The sequence below is a fragment of the Phocoena phocoena genome, chromosome 2 (assembly GCF_963924675.1).
Source record: "Phocoena phocoena chromosome 2, mPhoPho1.1, whole genome shotgun sequence".
Taxonomy (NCBI): Eukaryota; Metazoa; Chordata; class Mammalia; order Artiodactyla; family Phocoenidae; genus Phocoena; species Phocoena phocoena.
Genome location: NC_089220.1, coordinates 62,017,981 through 62,038,853, shown reverse-complemented (window position 1 = coordinate 62,038,853; position 20,873 = coordinate 62,017,981). Strand labels below are relative to the sequence as shown.

The 20,873-nt window shown below is 39.4% G+C and overlaps 1 pseudogene; it reads left to right on the top strand.

Moving 5' to 3' along the window:
- Positions 1-5,302: 5,302 nt before the first annotated feature.
- LOC136118403 (ferritin light chain pseudogene) lies at positions 5,303-6,587 on the top strand (annotated as a pseudogene).
- Positions 6,588-20,873: the final 14,286 nt, after the last annotated feature.

Below are 20,873 nucleotides of genomic sequence, written 5' to 3'. Positions count from 1 at the left end.
TGTAGATAAGTTCAGTATTCAGGTTCACTGTTTGACCCATTAAACTGGTATTGAGGTATAATTTGTGTGTTTTCCCAGTACCGTTGCACATAGAATGGGGTTCATTTCCACACGTTTGAATAAATTTATCCAGTTCAGTGAACCTGTTGTAAAGCTCAGCAAAACTCAGTAGGTGGCTTTAAAGTCCTGTAATTAGCCCATTACAGAAAATCTGTACTTTGGATTTTTGCACGTTGGTTAATAAGCATAACATGTTTCATATATAAATAACATTACATTAAATGATGCAATATAAAGGAACTAAAGGCCAATGGAGTTAAACAAAATACTTGAAAGAGACCTCAAATTAGCATGTTTAATTCCAACTCACTGCACAGGAAAAGCCTCTGGCTCTTACTGTACCAGTTCCCCAAGAGCTCAGGATACGGCGGGCAGTGCGCAAGGGGCCGGGCTCTCCGTTTGCACGTCCTACCTGTCATCTGTCGACTTTGTGAAGCTTGGGATGGGTTTACATTTACCTCATTTCCTTTCGTTTCTGATCATGGACAAGGAGACGAGTTGAAGGGGTAGAAGAAAAAAAGAAAAGAAAAAAAGACTTCAGCCCAGCTGTGACTTCCTGGGATGGGATTTGTGTGAGCACTTCCTCCATGATGAATGGGGGGTGCGGGGGGGTGGGCGGAGAGGACTGGCTGGCTCTTCCTTCCTCTCTGCTTGCTTTTCTCTCTCTCTCTCTCTCTCTCTCTCTCTCTCTCTCTCTCTCTCTCGCATCTGTTTGACAATCACTTCAGAATGAAGTGTTGTGCGAATGTCACGTAGACGGAATTTACCTTTAGAGTTTCAATCATTTTATCAGAAATTTTACTGCCAAACAAGCCTGTGTAATATTGCCTCACTCTGGCCTATTTGAAAAAGTTTTCCACCTTTCTATGGAATGAAGTTCTATTTCCATTTAAATACCAAATGTAGTGTAACGGTACAGTAAACCTGCTCCTATGAATCAAGAACCAGTACAACACGAAGATGAAGTCGCTCTACGGTTATATAAAGATTATAACCGAAAAGAGTTGAACTGCCACTCAGTGGAGAATGTAAGCTTCATGAAGCCAAGAACCCTGACGGTCTCATTTGCCTTTATATTCCCCTGCCCCAGCACAGTTCATCCATTCATTTATTCATCCACTGTTTATCAAGCATCTTCTGCATACCAGGCACTGCAACAAGTTTTGGAGATGGTAAATAAAAGAAACTCTGAAGAAAGAAACTGGCTAATTGGCCAAAAATCAACCCTGCAAAATGAATGCATCAAATGGTCGATTACTGAATCACTAATTTGTCAGATTTACCAAATGTAACTATCTATCAAAAACAAGTTTAACTATACAATTTACAATCTTTATAGGATGGCCTTAGTTAGTCAGTTTTTATTTGCTTTTTATAGCAGCATTTTGAAGAATTATAATTTGTCAAAAGCTATGGATAGTTTACTCTTATGGATAAATTTTATGTTCATGAAATATTTCATGTTACCCGAAATTTTACTTATTTTTCTTAGAAATATACAGTCTGAAACAGATTTCTTTTTTTAAGTCATTTACAGTTTTGTCAACTCTTTAGCACTTAAAGGATTATTTTTGCCATTTTTCTAAGAGGAATAATGGCCTCAGTATATGATGTTGTTGCTTCATTATTTCCTATTATTATATATCCCTATAATCATTATTACATTTCCTTCATTTTTTATTTTACCTATCTTTTTAGCATTTTTAGAATTTTTAACTAATCTTTTAAATTCTTTTTTGTAAATTTTAGTTTTATGGTAATATGTAAGTCAAATTTAAACTTTTGTCATTCGTTTAATCATGCCAACCCCTCATGAGCCTCCTTACTTCCTTTATGTATCATTAAACACATTTGCCCTTTTATTTCAAAATTTTTGGTGCACTACAGTCATGTAAAAGTACCTCAATTTCTCCTTGCTAGAAAATAAAAATGGAATCTTCGGCTACTTCTAATTTCTGTAATTGTCTAATATTTTCAAATTATAACCACGATTAATTAATATTCTTTTTACAATTGCTTGGTGGCATGGTGGACTTAACTTTTGTTTCTGGCAATTAAATTTTTAAATTACAGCATTATACATGGAATGAGATTGTTTCAACTGACTTAGTTTCCCCATCTTTCTGAATGCCACTTAGGATTTCTCTTTAAGCATTTTTACATTCTTTCACCAATGCCTCAAATGGCATATCAGCCTTGATTTTTATATGACTAGCAGTTAGTATCTAAAATCCCTGTGTTTCATGTTAATTTAGTTACTCTGAATCCCTCTTTAGCAATTTCATACTTAAGGGAATGAATGTCAGAATTAGGGTATTGGGCTTCCCTGGTGGCGCAGTGGTTGAGAATCTGCCTGCCAATGCAGGGGGACACGGGTTCGAGCCCTGGTCTGGGAGGATCCCGCATGCCGCGGAGCAACTAAGGCCCATGAGCCACAGCTACTGAGCCTGCGCGTCTGGAGCCTGTGCTCCGCAGCAAGAGAGGCCGCGATAGTGAGAGGCCCGCGCACTGCAATGAAGAGTGGCCCCCGTTCGCCACAACTAGAGAAAGCCCTAGCACAGAAACGAAGACCCAACACAGCTATAAATAAATAAATTTATATATTAAAAAAAAAAAGAATTGGGGTACTAATCTTTAAGTTTTGGTTACTGGTTACTAAATACCCTTTCCTGAATACTTAATATATACTCTAAAAGGCTAAACCATTCTATGATCCTTAGCTGTTAACAATCAAACTTTCCTTAAAATGCTTTATGAAGACAAAATTAAAACCAATGAACTTCATAGAAATCATCAAAAGCTGTTAAAACATTCTAATACAATTTGCTGTATAATTTATAACAGAAAAATAATCCACTCTGTTAAACTGGTACATTGCTAAATGCAGCAGTCACTCTGAAAACTGAGTTTCGGCAAATTATTTTTGCTGAAATCCAGTGACTCAGAGATAAAAATATTAAAACACAAAATAACATGGCCCCTGCCCTCATGGAGCTTACAAATGAGAGAGACAGGCATGAATCAAGGAATCCCATTTCCCAGGTTAATGATAACATGAGGGCATATCCTGGGGAACTGGCCTCATTAGGGAGGCCAGGTCTGGAAGGAGAAAATTAACTAGGCGAAGCTGGGGGATATCAGCCTTCCCGGAAGAGAGAAAAGCATGTACAAGGCCCAGGCCTACCGCGTGGATACATAAGAGGCCCCTACAACTGTCGAATGAATGAAATATCTGTTGTTCGGGACTTCAGATTCGCTGAGCCCTCCCTCAGAAAACGATCCTCCTTGAAGCTTAGGGGTCCCTTGACCTGCCTCCTGCAGAGTGCCTGGGAGGCCTGCCCAGCTAAGACCAGCAGCGGCACAGGTGCTTCCTCTCACCCACACAGGGACAGCTCCTCTGCCCCTACCCCACCCTCGGTCCTGTCTCAAAGTTTTCCTAGAACAAGTTTTCCTTGTTGGAGGAGAACAGGAAACTTTCTGGCAGTAGCTGAAGGCACTGTCAGCCGTCACCAGCTCTCCAAAGACAGCATTCCTGGAGAATGTTATTAATGAGCTTCATCCTTAATAAGCCCGCAGCTCTCAGAGCACTTGCCTACGTTTCAGACTTGTTTTCTTAGAATTTACTTCTCTGATGAGGAACACGAGAATCTCTTTGGATGTGGTCTAAAATTCAGAGCCCAGGAACTCACCCTAAACCCACAGAATCAGAATTTTAGGGGAAAGGATCTGGGCCTATTCATTTTAACAACCCCTCCCACCCACCCAGGTAATTTTACAACCTAAAATTTACGAACCACTAGTATAAATGCTGAATAAATAAAACTTGAAGAAAATATTGTGGCAGGGTTTATCAGATGGGTTTTTACCTTTTTCTTTGAGTAAATGTTTGGTTTTTCTCTCACCTTTGTGTTGGAAAATTTGTATTGGATGAAGGACATCACTGTTCTTTCTACCCTAACACCAAGCAGAAGGTTTCTCCAGGAGCTCTGTTATGGCTCCATGTATCAGCATGGATTTGCCTTGCAAACACTGGGGCTTGGGGTATCTGGACTTTGGTGTATCCCAGGCTGACAGCCACAGCTCCCAGGTGGGCTAGGGGATCATCTCTTTTACACCTAAGTCCACCTCCCTGGTGTAAACCCATTTCCATGCTCAGCTGTGTGACAGCACCTTCCCTACAAGTGAAGAGAAACGTTTGTGTCTTTACTCAGCGTCCTTTCATTTCCTAACTGTGCCCCAAACTGCCCATACCATATAGAATTAGGTAGAAATGGGATTTTCAGTAAATTATTTTCGGTTGAAGATGGGTGTTTTTGCTGGACACACAGAGCATCATTGTCTAGAGTTCCCAGAGTAAGGTTTGCTCTGGGTAAGCAGTTCCCACAAAAGTGTACAAATATCCCCTGAGTTCAACTGTTCCGTGGGAAGTTCACTGAGGAGAGGGGGTGAAGAAAACTGTGAAGCTGGGAAAAAGGAAGGAGAAGGATTAAGACCTCAGATTATGGATGTAAACAGACCTGAGTCCTGCTTCTGCTCTTTCCCAGAATCGTAGTATAACTGGGAAAGACATCCAACCGCTCAGCGCAGTTCCCTCCCAGTGATGTGTGGGTAATAATAGCTTCTCCCTCATGTCTGGTTGTGAGGCTCAAATGAGACAACATTTATAAAATCCTCAGTACATCTCCTGGCATACAACCCTCAAAAAATGTCAGCTTTTATAATTTTTTAAAATAAACTATTTCTGCTTGATAACCTGAACGGCAAATAGGCATCCAGGAAAGAGGCCAGGGTTGATTAGAGTTTATCTTTAACCAGACAAGGGGACAAAGTGAGAAATCCCATGATGTCACCCATACTGCACACAACTTTTTTGCCATAGGAGGAGGGGGACTGTTGGAATCTGGTCATTTCTCAAGGAATGAGGCACTACAGAAGCACAATGGACGTTCTGTGTGTGTACCTGAAAGGTTTTGGACTCTATGTTTGGAACTCTTTGCCATCATAATGATGGATCAATGACCAGAATCCTCTTGGTAAAAGTTATTCACTCGAGATATTTATTGAATACTCACAATGCGTAAGGCACTAGAATTGGTTCAGACTGGATCCTACTCTCAAGATGCCTACAGTTAAGCAGGGGTGATGAAATGTATATAAACAACCGAGAGGTAGAAAGACAAATTGCTTTCATAGTTCAGAAGAGGGAGAGATTCCTTCTCAGTAGGACAGCAGAGAAAGCTTCATGGAGGAGAGAGCATTCGACCTAGGCCTTGAACGAGGAAAAGCAATTGGACAACCAGATTCGGGAGTGAGGAGATCCCCAAAGAGAAGGCCCACCCCCAGTAAAAGCGGGATGTAGGAGAACAGATATGGAAAACGGGGAGTCATCTAGTTTGAGTGAACTACAATGAGGTCCTCTTTGTTGAAGTTTCCCAAGGAAACTAGGAGTTTACTTGGGAGTTTCCTTGGGAAACAGGAAAAGAAAGTTTCTTTCTTAATGTAGACAATTAAAACAGGAAGCATCCCCTACATAGGTATTCTACTCAGATTTTGAAAGAGAAAGGTTATTTCTTGGTAAATATTCCAGGTGAAAATATTGTCATTAGATTTTTATGGCAATGATATAAAACCTCCAATGATGCAGAGACTAACAGTTCAACATACAACAGATTTTCACTATTTGTGCCATCCTTTTTTTTTCTTTCTTTTTTAAATTAACTATAAAGACTCCTGTTTACCTCTCAGGATGTGGTGAAGATTTGTTAGTTGATCACAATGACAGGAAATAGCTTATGAAAAGAATTATCCAGCAGTGCGCTCAACGGTCCCCCAGATCTGGCTCTTGCTTTAACAGTGTTTGGACAAAACAGACCTAGGTGCGCCCCTTGCTCCAGACTCTGACCACCCTCCAACGTTTTTTCCAGTTGCAACCTTCGGAATCAGCCATCAGCTATCCTAGGCCACCAGGACCAGACAACACTGTTTTTTGAGTTTAGCTCCTTATTACTGATCAACCATAAGCTCCCAGATCATCAGAATTATTCCACCGATGTGGAGGCGAAAGTCAACCACCCGGTTAAGATGCACCTGTGGGGCCTCCCACACCTACCTCTCTCTGGGCATCTATTTCCACCTCCACGATGTGGCCCTGGAGGGCGTGGGCCATTGCTTCCACGAATTGGCCAAGGAGAAGCGCAAGGGCGCCAAGCGTCTCTTGAAAATGCAAAACCAGGGCTGCGGAGGTGCAGAAGCCACCTCAAGAAGAGTGGGGCAAAACCCAGGACGCTGTGGAAGCCGGCATTCTCAGGGAGAAGAACCTGAACCCGCCCCTTTTGGATCTGCCTGCCCTGGGTTCTGTCCACGCAGAGCCCCAACTCTATGACTTCCTGGAGAGCCGCTTCCTAGAAGAGCAGGTGAAACTCATCAAGAAGATGAGCGACCACGTGATAAACCTCTGCAGGCTGGCTGGTGCCCAGGCGGGGCTGGGCGAGTATCTCTCCGAAAGGCTCACCCTCAAGCACGACTAGGAGCCTGTGAAGCCTAGCCGCCTTTGAGGAGCCCCTCTGGTGTCAGGGCTTCTGCCTGAAGCCCCGCTCTGCAGCCACCAGGCAGCTTTTTAACCACCCTGGGGCCCTCTCCCAAGTCTTGGAGCAAATGAAAACAATTAAGCTTTTTGCAGAAAAAAAAAGAAAAATTATCCAGGTGATCCCCATGACCAGAGCATTTTTAATAAGTTAATATGAAAACGCAGTTGACATTTCTCTCTCTCTGTTCTAACATACCAGTATCTTTACTTATACAGTTATTTATACAACACTTGCCTGTACCACACAAAGATAGGAATGAAATCTTACCCTTAGTCTACCGCATTCTCCTTCTTTGGAAAGTCTCAGGAGGAGCATTTCAGGAAGGAATAATTAGAAAAATGTTATAACTCACATTCTTGGGTTTACTATGAATCATTTCAAATGGTAAAACTCTAATGGTGACTTCCTATTTGTTCCATCGGTTAAAAAAAAATCGTGAGGAGCTAAAATAGGACAGAAATCATGTACAATTCTTTCTGGGCAGTGGCTATGCAGTTTGTTAAAGTTCTTAGGCATGAGCATTGGGCAAAGGCAGTAATACCCAACACCCTCCCTGGGGCTTGTTGTGGGGGAGTGTAGCAAACAAGCCTTGTTTGCAGAGTGACAGAGGACTGCTATCTGCTTGCTATGCGAGAACATCATTTACCCAGATTAGACTAACAGTAACGAATTGGGGCTGTTTCCAACTCTGCAGTGTCACAGGCTGGATCTAACAGATGAGCTGTGTCATTTGCTAATGAGCTGCCTTCATTAGCGCGTTTGGCAGAGGAATTTTGGGTGTCACTCGATGGTCTGAATAAAAAGTTGCATGCGCTTAGGTCTTAGGTAAAAAAAATAATTAGGATAGACTGTTCTTTCATTTCGCTAAAAAATAATCCTAAAACATAATTTTAAAGACTAAAAAAAGTTCTTGAGCTAGAAAAGTTGCCTAGGAAAAAATAAAATGCTTGCAACAAGATATTATGTAGAATACGTATAATTAGAGTATGCCAGTAAAATGTGTGAAGGATGGTAATGAGAAGAAAGGACTTAAAAGTGTGGGAAGAGAACATGTAAGAGACCTGCTAAAGTAGTTACCTCTGGTCAGAGAACTTTGTATGGTGGTCAGTGGGTGAAAGGAAATTTCTTCTTTGACTGTTTGAATAGTTAGCCTTTAAACGACTATATATTACCTTACATTTTTTTTAAAAAATAACTTTCGACATGTTAATCAAGCATTCTTAGCATCTGTAGTGTCTGCTTTATTATTATTCACTCTGAGCTTACCGCAAATCAATGTTTTCACGTTGTTGGATTACAAATAAGCGAAAAAATAAATACATAAAACTCCATGCGAAAGCAGTTGGGATGGGGAGGGCTGAGGGAGGTTAAAACAAAGCACTTCATTGCTCTGACATTTACTCATTCCTTTCTTATATTCTACATTCTAAACCTCATAGAATCTCTCTGCAGACTTCATAATTTCAGTTTTACCCAACTCATCCACCTTATAATTATGAATATATGGACATAATTAACTGAATCACTTTGAGAGAAGAAAAAAAATACCCTAGTTAAGGCTAATTGGATGAATCATGAATGCCTGGAAGAATGCATTTCAATAAGGTGAAAAACTTTGGATAAAAATTTAATGAAGTTTCCAATTGCATTTGACCACAGAGAACATTGATAAACATTCATTCCATGCAGATTATTAAATTGTATTGATTTAGAAACTCAAAGTCGCAACAACGCCACTGCCTCCAGAGGAGACCTGATTGCACTTATATGTCACATTCATAAAAAACATGATGCACTAATTGGGAGTCTCCCGCCATCTGCACACTGCTTCCAGGCACACATGAAATGATCAATGGGAAAGCAGGGTCAGTCCAGGCAGACTGTGAGTGAAATTAAAATAATAAAATGTCTAAACATTTAACTGCAAATAGGAAATCTTTATACCCACCCACACCCTATTCTGTAGCATAAAGCTAAGGCACAATTATTCATATACCTCAAGTAATTTGCAGGCTCCATACAAAATCTCACTTAAAATAAGAAATTGCTATTTCTGCACATTTATTCTACCAAATGCCAGCTAATTGCTGCAATGGCCATTATAAAGAATAATTTTCGCTTAGTGAAAAAAAAAAAAGGAATGAAGAGAACATTTTCTGGTTTTGTTCCACGGCGAAGGCTCTATTCAGTGAATACTGAATGCACAGCGTTTCACTGCTACATTTATTATGCTGAGAGGTCAAGTATTACACAGCATCTTGTATTACGCTTTGCATGCTAAGTATTTCACTTCACAAATTGACCCTCCGGTGTACTTACTACATAATGCTTTAAAAACCCAGCTAAAACGCAGGACAATTAGCAATACTTTCACTCCCGGTTAACAATGGGAACACCAATGTAGGTGATTGCATTTACAGTGTAGCTTTCTTCACAAAACATTTTTGACACATTAAGGTACTTTGGAATTGTGCAGTACCAGTCCTCTCTTGTGAATGGCTTTCCAGCATTTGCAGAGAGAAACAGTTACTGTATGTTAACGCTTAATTGAAAAGAATTCAGCCACGGCCTATGAAGCACCAATTAGGGTGATATTATATCATAAAAAGCTGTAATATCCATTTTCAGACTTGTGCATCAGCCAATACAAAGTAGGACACAATTAAAAAGGTATACAGTTTAAACTCTTGAAACTGTTAAATTTAATTAGGAGTTCAGTATGGGGGGAAAAAAGTGGGGGCATGGTACAGAGAAAAGGAAGTTTGATGCAGAGCTGGAGGACCCGAACACGCTAGACACACAGGAGGACCACGGAAGATGGTCTTTCCTATTTAAAACACCTTTCGTTTGTAAGTAGAAGGTCTTTGCTTTGCCCCAGCGACCAGTTTCTGAGGTCCGATGAATATTCATGCTGGTCATCAGGAAGTGCTGCTTTCCAGTAATTCTGGTGTCTGCCGATGCCTGCGAGGGAGAGAGGCAAAACCCGCTCTGGGCCAGGGAAGTGGAAACACGGTATTGATGGTCTCTTGCCCACACAGATCAAATACAATTAAAAGGGAGTTAACCGCATTGCTTTGCACGAAGAAAGTCACAGATAATTGTGAAATAAAACGGACATGGCCAGATTGGTATAAGTGTCTTGGCAGGCTTGGCTCCAAATGTAATGTTTAAATACAGGAACCTGCATGAAATCCCACTTTGAGGTGACAGCCGGCAGGTAATTATCAGTAAAACAACATTATCAAAGTTCTCGTGCATAGCATGTTTGACTGACTGGAGTGCTTCTCCTTACAAATCCCACTAATATCCATTTCAATCTGCTTTAATATGTTCACAAGCTGGGGCTTATTCTGAATTCCACTGGGTAAATGAGGACAGCACACTGAATTTGCATCCTATACATATTTCTTTCATTTATAGAGGGTTTCCAGAGTAATTTTTAAAGGAAACTGCTAACATCCGGAATCCAAAAAAATTCCTCCCCTGTAACAAGAATGAAAATAGAAAGCAGCTCACTTATCTATTTATTCCATTTGAAGCTATACAACAGGTCTATGGAAATGGTCTTTATTATGTCTGAAAAAGAAAAAAGTTATTTTAATAATTTATCAGTGATAATGCAATTTTCTAAGGTTTCAAGGTGTTGAAATGAAAAGTTAATTTATTATTTTTTTAAGTTTGTGTTTGAAAAATACAAGTGAAAAAGTCCTCATCTCTGATTTGAGAAGGTCTCTCTTCAATCCACGAAGTTACTCCAGGCCTTTTTAAAGTTCCACCTCTTTCCCGTCCAACAAATAAGCAGACCTGAAGTGACATTTTATTGATGAGATAAGTTTGGGATGATCTAAAACTAGATATTCCATGTTCTCTTCTTTCTCAACCAGCTCTTCATGACCTTTAAAAAATCAGCAAACAGAAAAGAGGTGTCTCATTAGAAATCCAAGGATACCTCCCCCTCCCAAACCCACTGTCAGTCCCAGATAATTCAGAAGACACAGTATTGGATACTAGGGCAATATCTGGTACTCACCTTGATTTCTAATGCTTTGAATTAAATTAAGACATTAATAAATAGTGATAGGTGTTGTAGAAGTCTGCAGTAAGGTGACATTAAATTGTGCAAGCTAGTTTTGCTTTATTGGTTGTACATGTAACAAGAGACATATTTTTACTAGAAGATACTGCCTTTGAAAGCTGGGTCAGTCAGCAGATTCTAAGGTAGTACTAGTATGAAGATGTTTTCTCTTTTAATGAAAATGGAACCAAAATGATGAATGTGATTAACATAAGAGGAGTTTTAAGGGATATGATAATGCTCAAGCAATTGCATAGCAATTATACACTGAACAATCTAGATTCTAGACCTTTCTATCCAACCCATCTTCTGTGTTAGACCCCCCTTCCTAAGTGAACAAGACTGGGAGGTTCAGTTTGTATGTTTTACTGACAATTCAGTAGTTTGTTGTATTAAGATTCTTCTGAGATGACAAGAGATTTTACAAATGTTTTTCCTAAGTTAATTTCTGACTAATGGTATTTCTGAAATTCTCACCCTCTGAGGGGGCTGAAAGAATTAATCATCCCATGTGGTCTGGAACTGATTTGATGATGAAGATTGCTGCTGAGGTATTGAAGGTCTATTTTTATTTTTTTCTTCAGGAAGAGAAATGTCTCTTCCTCCACTAATCAGTTCTATCAAAAAGATACCAAATGGTTTAGGCATCTGTACCTCACTTTTCCTTTCATTGTAGTGTTATATCTTCTTTGTACCCAGAGTTCACTCTGCCCTAGTGCTCAAGAAATAATCAAATTTTCATTCACTATAAATACCCATAGATACTATAGAAGTAGTAGAAGAAGTAGAACTATACCAGTTAACTTGGACACATCTTCCTGAGGCATTTCCCAGTGAAAGGGGTATATAATATGATCTATTTTTCAAAAAACATGGCCCCCAAAACCCATTCATGGGAATTTATATATATTATTGTGTACCTATATATGCTTACACAGGATTATATGAACATAGATTAAAAATATGCAAAGATAGAAGCTAGTTTGGTAACAAGGATTGTGCTACAGGTAGGGGTAGAAGGAAAAGAGTTGAGGAGGGAGGAAGTTTGCAAAAGGAGACTCAAGGAAGCTGGTTGCAGCCTAGAAATTTTAGTAATAATACAGGAGTCTTGCTGTAGCTACTAAGTGACTGCTTTTCTTTAATTGCAGACTTTGTTACCTCTGCAGACCATTTTCAGCCTCTTGTCAACCATATTGGAAACAGAGATACCTTAAAACAGTTATTTTTTTTAATTGTTAAAAAACTATTTTCAAAAATTTGAAGCTTCCATTCTTAAGTGCAGATTTTTAGGTGTCTCTCAAGGTTGCCTAACATTTCAAAGTAGTGGAGATGCCAGAAAAGGAACTCATAGATTTCTGATTTCCATCACTTAGCCCTTATTATTGGCCTAAACTTCCACAGCCCAAGTGGTGAGATGGAGGGAACACATGACTGAGACTAGTGTCAGCTCCTCAAGCACAGCTTAGTGACCTGAGGCCACTTTCTCTCCCTACAGCCTGGTGTTCCCATGTATTCTCTAATATATGACCTCGGAAAAGCATATTCTTGTACTTAATAGCACTTCTAAAAATTTGTAGTTATATTCTTACATGTTTGATTATTTGTTTAATTGACTGTGTCCTCCACTAAAACAATCTCTATACAGATAGGACAATATATATTACCCCAACACCCAGCATAGTAGCTGACACATTTCATAAAAATTTACTGAGTTAATTGTTGAGTGAACACATAAAATGAGGAAAGTGATCTCAAGGTATCCCCCCGACTTTTATAGTGTATGATCCTCTAAATGCAAGAGACTTTGATTTTTAAAATTAGGCCATAACTCTGTCATTCTGTCCAAACATCACCTAGTAGATTAAGTGCCTAAGTGAGCTTGGCTGTGTCCTGCATAGTTGCTCTGAAAAAAAAAAGAAAATATTAGACCTATTCACCATAGACCCAATCTCTGTCGGGGTCTGCAAGATGCCATTTCATCCACAGCTTTGCATCTTAGCAGAACTACAATTCATACAAGATAGATATTTGTTGTGTGTCCTAAAAAATCTTCAGCCTCCCTTGCTATTTTGTTTCTGGATCTTAAAATCCTAACAGTAATCAAAGAAATACTAGAAGGAAGGAATTCATAGAAGGAAGAGGACTTAGAATTGTCTAGTTTGGTGATTTTCAAACTACATTTTAGCAGTGAGACCCTATCTTTCAAAAAGAAATTGTCTACAGAAACTCAGTATTGCTATGTGTTAATTTATATCTATGTAAATAGATATAAATTTTGGAATGAAGGAAGAGAGAGAGAGAGAGAAAGAAAGAGAGAGAGAGAAAGGAAGGAAGGAAGGGAAAAAAATGCTCTGTCCAGGCTGAAGTGAGAGAGGGAACTGCAGAGCCCTCCCCTGCAGCTTTGCCTCCACCTTCACGTTTGGGCTGCTGTTCGACGACCCTCTCTGCCCTCTCCACCTGCCCTGCTGGTCCATAATGACCCTTAGATACCATTAAGACCAGACATTACAAACAGTTTGAAAGTCACCAGTTTGAACGAACATCTCCTTTTAACAAATAAGGAAACTAAGGCTTGATGACCAAGTCACATTCCTCTTTAGTGTTCCAGATCCTTCCTTCTAAAAGTAAACTCATTTTTTTGTTTGTTAGTAGATTCCTCTGTATGGTTTTCTCCAGAATAATTTTATATGACTCCAGATCATCATTGCTCAGCATATTCTTCCTTTACTTAAACCACCATAATTTAACTCATATAATTTTTAGTTCAATGAAACAATTTTTGAAAATACAAAAACCTTATACGCACTGCTTTCCTGTTACAAAAATATAAAATTTGTTTTAAAATAAAAAATAATATTGACCATTATAATCACAAGTCTAAATTTGTCTCATGTTTATTATGAAGATACAGAGGAGAATTAAAAGAATTAACATTGTCAAATGAAACAAAGATCCCCTTATCCAAATGGAGAGGATGTAGATATGGTTCCTTAACATAAAGCAAAAGCAATGTCTACCAAAGCACAGACGTGAAGTTATTGATCTGGAATTGGCACAATGACAAACTACTCTCAAATATTCCCCTTCCCAATTAAGGTGTCTCTCTTGAACTGATTGAAAGCTGTTTGATAAGTATACTTTTTTCAAGATGGTGTGCTCAGTTGGGGGTCTTTTTATTAAACTGAAATTCCATCGTTAGCTTCGACTAGCACCAGCTGCTGTATAAATTCTGTACTGATGTAGACCTCCACTGGTATTCCAAATATTGCAGGTGAATCTCTGATTCCAAAATCCTCAGTCATGCAGTATGAATAATTAACATCTGATAAATGCGGAATAGAAAGAGCTCTCATTAGAAGACACAGTAGTAGGTTCATAATCCCATCTCAGCTCCTCCGAACACTGAACCAAACAGGACTTTAGGTGTGGCATTTCAACATCTCTCCACTTCCTAATATTTCCCTATGCCTGATCAGAAATTAGGACACAAGATGATATGTTTTAATTTTGCAGCAAAGTTAAAGACAGAATCCAAGATTTAGAACGGTCTAACTAATGTTTACTTGAGCATTCTAATTGCAGACAAATTCCCAAGGATTTGGGGCTCATACCAGCCATAATTGTTCACCCTTCTAAATAGTTTACAATTCATCATTACTTTAACACAAAAGAGAAACTTTTGTATTCATGAATCTAATATTATATCTATGAGATATATGGTAATTACACAGCACAAAAGAGTTTTAGGAAAGTTCCTTGTAATGTTGAATTTTTTTAAATATCTACTTTATATACCAGGTGTGCCTAGTAAGACTTTTCCTAAAAATAGTTGGTATGTCCAGGAGATAAGTTTTAGGTCATGATAAACTTGAATCCATGAAATAATAAAATATATTAAAATGAAACATGCCATCACAGTACAGTGGCTGAGAGCAGAATGTTCTGGAGTTCAATTTCTGAGCCTCAGTTTCCTCATCAATAAAATGGGAATAATATTAATATCAGCCTCATGGGGTTACTTCAAGCACTGAGAGAGTACATGCATGGTAGTTAGCGTAGCACAGTATATTCATGATTATGTGATTCATGCACAGGAAACATAATTAGTAAAATAAAGTTGAAAAAAGTTTGGATCTAATATGGATGGACAGAGGACTTACAAACAAAATAATTTTAAGTACCAATCCATAATTTGTGGGTTTTTTTGATGTCTAATTTCTTTTTTCTTTTTACTGAAATATACTTCATTTACAATATTAGTTTCAGATGTACTGCATAGTGATTCAGTATTTTTATAGATTATACTCTATTAAAAGTTATTACAAGATAATAGCTATAATTCCCTGTGCTGTACAATATATCCTTGTTGCTATAATTTGTGTTTTACTAGCTGATCATTCTTAGAGCAAACAGTAAAATAAATTGCATTACTATTATTCACCAAACACCTGCCATAACTTGTAACTCCCCCTCAGCGGATGAATATTTGGTGATAATTACCTCTTAGTTAGTCAGTGGTAAGGATAACTGCATACCCAGATAATCAAAAAACTTATTTTCAGACCATAAGTTCATATTAGCATGAAGCCAACATGGGGTGGGGGGAGGAAAGCTTTTTTTTTTTTTTTTTTTTTTTTGCGGTACACGGGCCTCTCACTGTTGTGGCCTCTCCCGTTGCGGAGCACAGGCTCCGGATGCGCAGGCTCAGCGGCCATGGCTCACGGGCCCAGCCGCTCCGCGGCATGTGGGATCTTCCCAGACCGGGGCACGAACCCGTATACCCTGCATCTGCAGGCGGACTCTCAACCACTGCGCCACCAGGGAAGCCCAGGAAAGCTTTTTAAAGTTCTTTCTAATTTACTTCTACTATGCTCGTAGCTGAAACACAATAAAAACAGATTAGACTCAGGAAGAACAAGAAAACTAGGTAAAGGGATCAGTTGCTTCACAGGAAGAGCATGTACCCAAGAATGAAGTCAGTGCCTTTCTTTTAGTGAATCTTCTTCCTAACAACACCTTGGCTTCTGATGACCTCCTTCGTTGTGACTAGCAGGCAGGCACCATTCCTGGACTTGGTACAGAAGCAGCGGACAGGTAGGGATTTTGTCCACATGTGTCACCAGATCTCTTCAGGAGTAACTTATAGCATGTCTCTTGTCATGGCCAGGAATGGACGGACCAACACAATTAAAGGAATAATAATAAGCACTCACTAAATGTTTTTTGTTGCTATTAGTGTTATTTTTATCTTTGGTGGGAATGAGGCAGACAAGGGAGGATTTGTTCCTAGAATCTAGTATGGGCTCTCTCGTGTCAGGGAGGGCGGCACTCAGAGGACACCTGCAGCACAGGGGGGTAAGAGGAGGCCCAGACCCATGAGCACAGTACCTGAAGCTGATGATGACAGACAGGCAGCAGATGGTGTCTGGGAGGGCTGACAGCCACGGTCGGGGCCTGTGCTTTCCAAACACAACGCCAGGCTGACAGGAGAACCGGTAAGCTCTTCAAACCAGTGCCACCCGTCACCCCTGCTAATAAAGGGCAGGAGTAGTCTGGGACCTGAGGCTGGGAGACAGAAAGGTGACATGGGAAAGGTAGGTCAAGAGAGAAAGGGGAGAGGAAGTTAAAGGTCAAGCAGGTGGTGGTTACAGTACATTTCTGACAGCAGCCACTTGGTGTCATGCACTGGAAGAGAGAAGTAGGTTACAACAGAGACTTTTAGAGGGAATGGCAGGCTACACATGTGGTCCAGGTGAGCGCTGGGTGTCCCAGCCAGTCCCCACTGATCTCTTCCCCCTAAGTCTATGTAATCAACGTCTTTTGGTCCTGATCCTTTAAATGTGATGGCCCTAGGCACACTTGGAGGTCCCTCCACGATGTAGTTTTAACAGTTTCTGTCTGATTCTGGTGAATCTTAAGAACGCCTGCCTGCATGGGTATTTCTCGCTTAGACTGTAAACTTTTAGAATGTAGGGATCAAATCTATACAATCCCCTCTGAACAGTGTGTAACACTATAGACAAATAGATGATTAATATTTTTAAGATGAAAGAAGATGATGCTACTAACAAAATATAAAAGATGAATGAGATTCATAAAGCCCCCTTTTTCTGGTGATAATATCAACAGGACTTGAAAAGATAGTCCTTTTCAAGTACTAAAAAGATAGTCCCGTGAGAAAACAGCAGTATCACTTCCAATCCTTAATATGAAACTAGCTTTCTATTCCCCTTAAAATGTTCGCTGTTGTAATCCCACTTCTAGAAGCCTAGTGTAGAGAAATAGTCAGCAATATGAACAAAGATTTGTTTGTAAACACATGAGCACCTAGATGCTAACTATAGAAAAATGGCCAAGTGAAGCTTGGTACATCTGTAAGATGGGAATATCTAGCAGTCATCAAAAATCATAGTTAGTAATAATAGAAAAATGCTCACATTAAAATAGCAAGTGAAAAGAGTACATACAGTATGTTTTCAACTGTGTTTTTCTAAAGCATAGAAATATTGGAGAGAAATACACCAAAATGCTAAAAAAAGAAAAGAAAAGAAAAGAAAAAGTAGAGAATTCCCTGGCAGTCCAGTAGTTAGGACATGGCACTATCACTGCTGGGACCTGGCTTCAATCTCTGGTTGGGGAACTAAGATCCCACAAGCCACCTGGCACAGCCAAAAAAAAAAAAGTAGGAGACTGAGAGGAGAGGAGGTGACAGCAGAGGAATGGCTTGAAGGCAAGCAGTGAGGAAACAGATACTAGGTAAAGGGAAACTAAATTTTTTAACACCTACTCTGTGCTGATCCAGCTTTAGAGTCACATGTCTTGCCACTCAATGGACATCCCACAGCTTCTTTGAACCTCAAATTCAATATGTTCAAAGATGTACTCATCTTCCCCCCAAACTACTCTAGTTTCATGTGCTCTATGTTGGTAAACGGCACCACCACCAAAGCCAGAAACATCTGAACCAGGTCTTTCCTCTCTCCCTCACCCCCAAAGCACTCTCCCTTCCCCCCTATAGCACTACATTCGGTTGAGATGCTACCATCGCTCACCTGTATCCCCATCCCTCTGCTGCCCCACCACCATCTCTAATCTATCCTTTGGAATGCAGTCCAAGGAATCTTTCTAATATGCAAGTCTAGTTATGTCAGTCCTCCTTAAGACTTTTCCATGGATTTCTACTGTCCCTAAAATAAGGTCTAAACTCCTTAATGTGGCTTGCAAGATCCTCTTCAAGCTTCATTTTCAACACGTCCCCTTCTGCACACCACAGCCCAGCCATACTTCCTGCTCTTCCTCTACTGTAGGTGCTCTCTTTTCTCTCTGGGTGTTTGCAGTGCTTGAAACACCATCTCCTAGCTTTCTGGTTAGATCATTCCAAACCTTTAGATCTCAGCTTATAAACACTTCCCCAAGTTCAGGTTAACATCCTTCTTACGGGCATCCATGTATTGTAAATGCTCTCAGAACTGACCTCCACGTAACCAACTCACTTGATACACATCATTTCCCCTGTAAAACATAGTGACTATAGCCCTGGCCTCACCACTGATCAAACATGGTAAACTGCTCTCTAGTACACCCATCTAACTCCGGTGCCACTAGTTGAACTGAATTACATGCTTAACAAGAGCCAGATGTGTTTGTTCCAAACTTATACCTGTTTTATTTGTTGTTATATTATTCAACAAAATATTATGTAAATTCATAAAATATGAGTACAGAAGAAAAGTTGTTTTTCTATGAAAAATAATGTAGAAAGACACAAATGTGAGATGCTAAAAACTGCTGTCACTTTATATGTGCATGTAAAAGCTGTAAATGAGAAAAATCATAAATCTAAACAGACTCTCAGATAGATTTTCAGGTATTTAAGTTCTTTTTTTATTTTATATTGGAGTATAGTTGATTAACAATTGTTGTCAGGTATTTAAGTTCTTGTCCCAATTTAAAGAAACTAAAACTGGAAATCAAAATATATACGTTATGGGAGTAGTTTATGCCAGGAAGATGACCTGGGACTTCAGTTATTGGACATATACCTAAAGAAGAGTCCTTAGCCCTATTTCAAAAGGTTGGCAAAAATAAGGTACATTTATGTGCTTTTTAAAAATTGAGGTGAGATTCACAAAACGTACAATTAACCATTTTAAAGTGTACAATTCAGTGACACTTAGTGCATTCACAATGTTGTACAACCACCACCTCTCTCTCGTTTCAAAACTTTCTCATCACCCCAGAAAAACCCTGTACCCTTTCAGTAATCACTCCCTGATCCCCCTCTCCTGTCCCCTGGCAACCTCTAATCTGCTTAAGTTGAAATAGAACATTTAATGCACGTAGATAATATTTTTTATAATTCTCTACTTTACTGATTTGTTGGATTCATCTATTAACTATTGATCCAACTCAAGGTGGACAAATGTGCTTTCCTTACAGTTCTGTATTATTATTTATTTAGCTGCCTGTCCCCACTCCCCAGGCACTGAGTGCTTGGCAGGCAGTATCCACGTTTGAGCTGTTCTCCATGGGTCTGCAGCACCTGACACAATGTCTGGCACAATACGTACTCCAGATGTGTGGGGCTAATTCACATTACCAAGAAGTTAATTAATTTGTCCAAGAACGTATAGCTGGTACATGGTGAGTCACAATTTAAGCCTAAGTCTCTCACAGAGCACCAAGCAGAAAATGGGGCCTGTTTGGGAGGTGAATTTAGACAGCAATCATGCTAGAGTTGATACTGAGGAGGGCTTACCATGTGCCCAGTGTTGTTCTAAACCCTTTCCAAGTATTACATTGTCTAATTCTCCAACAACCCTACAAGATAAATAGTACCATTAGCCCAGAAATTCTGCAGTGGGAGACAGAGAGGCCTAAGCCCAATCCAAGAATCACAGAAAACTAGAGGAAGCTTTTGAGTACAGGAGTAGTTTAGTCAAATGCTAGCAAAGGACCATCATTTTATCACTTTAGTAACAAGTTTTAGGACTGGTTTTAGGGAAGAAGAAGTTAGGTAAGATGGCTGAGATGGAGCCTTCTCTAGAGTTTTCCCTCATACACACATATACACTCACACACACACACACATACATGCACGGGTCTTGGGTTGTGTCTCACATGTGCTTGGTTAAATAATTCTTGTGGAAGATGCCACTTTTATGCTTTTTGCTCTGTTGAGTACCACTGCATCTTGCAGGTACAGTCACATCTACTGTACACTGGAGCATAGAATTAGGGATGATTGTCTCCTTTTTGCTTATCCATAGTCTCTAGTTTTCTGTAACACATATATATTGGTCATGTAGTTAAAAATGAAGTAAAATTAAGCAAGGATAAATATTCTTCAATCAGAGTTGGTACCCAGTGCCCTGATGGCTCAGTCCTCCTGAAATGTTCACCCTTCTTGAGCATAGGATGGAAGTGCTAAAAGGGAACCAGGGGACCTCTGGTCCCATCTGTTCTTTTGCTCTCCCTGCTTTATCTCTCAGCAGATGGATACACTCAACACCTCATGAAAGATTCCTCTGTGCATCAAAGACTCCAACCTGTAATGTTAAATAGTAATAAAAATAACAACAACAACAATAATAATGCGTCTGAGGCTTGTACAAAATAAATAGGTTGGTTGTTGAATGAGTATTGACACAAAATAGAAGGCTTTAAACAAAATGTTTCTTAGACTGTCGCTCTATTATTCATTTTTCAATGTGATGCCACATAAATAAATTATACTCTAAAAATCCCACTTGTCACCATATACAAAAATAAACTAAAAATGGATTAAATACCTAAATGTAAGACCTGAAACCATAAAGCTCCTAGAAGAGAACATAAGTGGAACACTCTTTGACATAAATTGTAGCAATATTTTTTTGGCTGTGTCTCCTCAGTCAAGGGACAGAAAAGCAAAAATAAACAAATGGGACCTAATTAAACCTAAAAGCTTTTGCACAGCAAAGGGAATCATTGACAGAACAAAAAGACCGCCTACAGAATGGGAGAAAACATTTGTAAATGATACGACTAACAAGGGGTTAATATAAAAAATACATATACGGCTCATAGAACTCAGTGTTAAAAAAAAAAATTTAAAAATGGGCAGAAGACATGAATAAACATTTTTCAGGTTTTTTCATTTTTTGAAACAT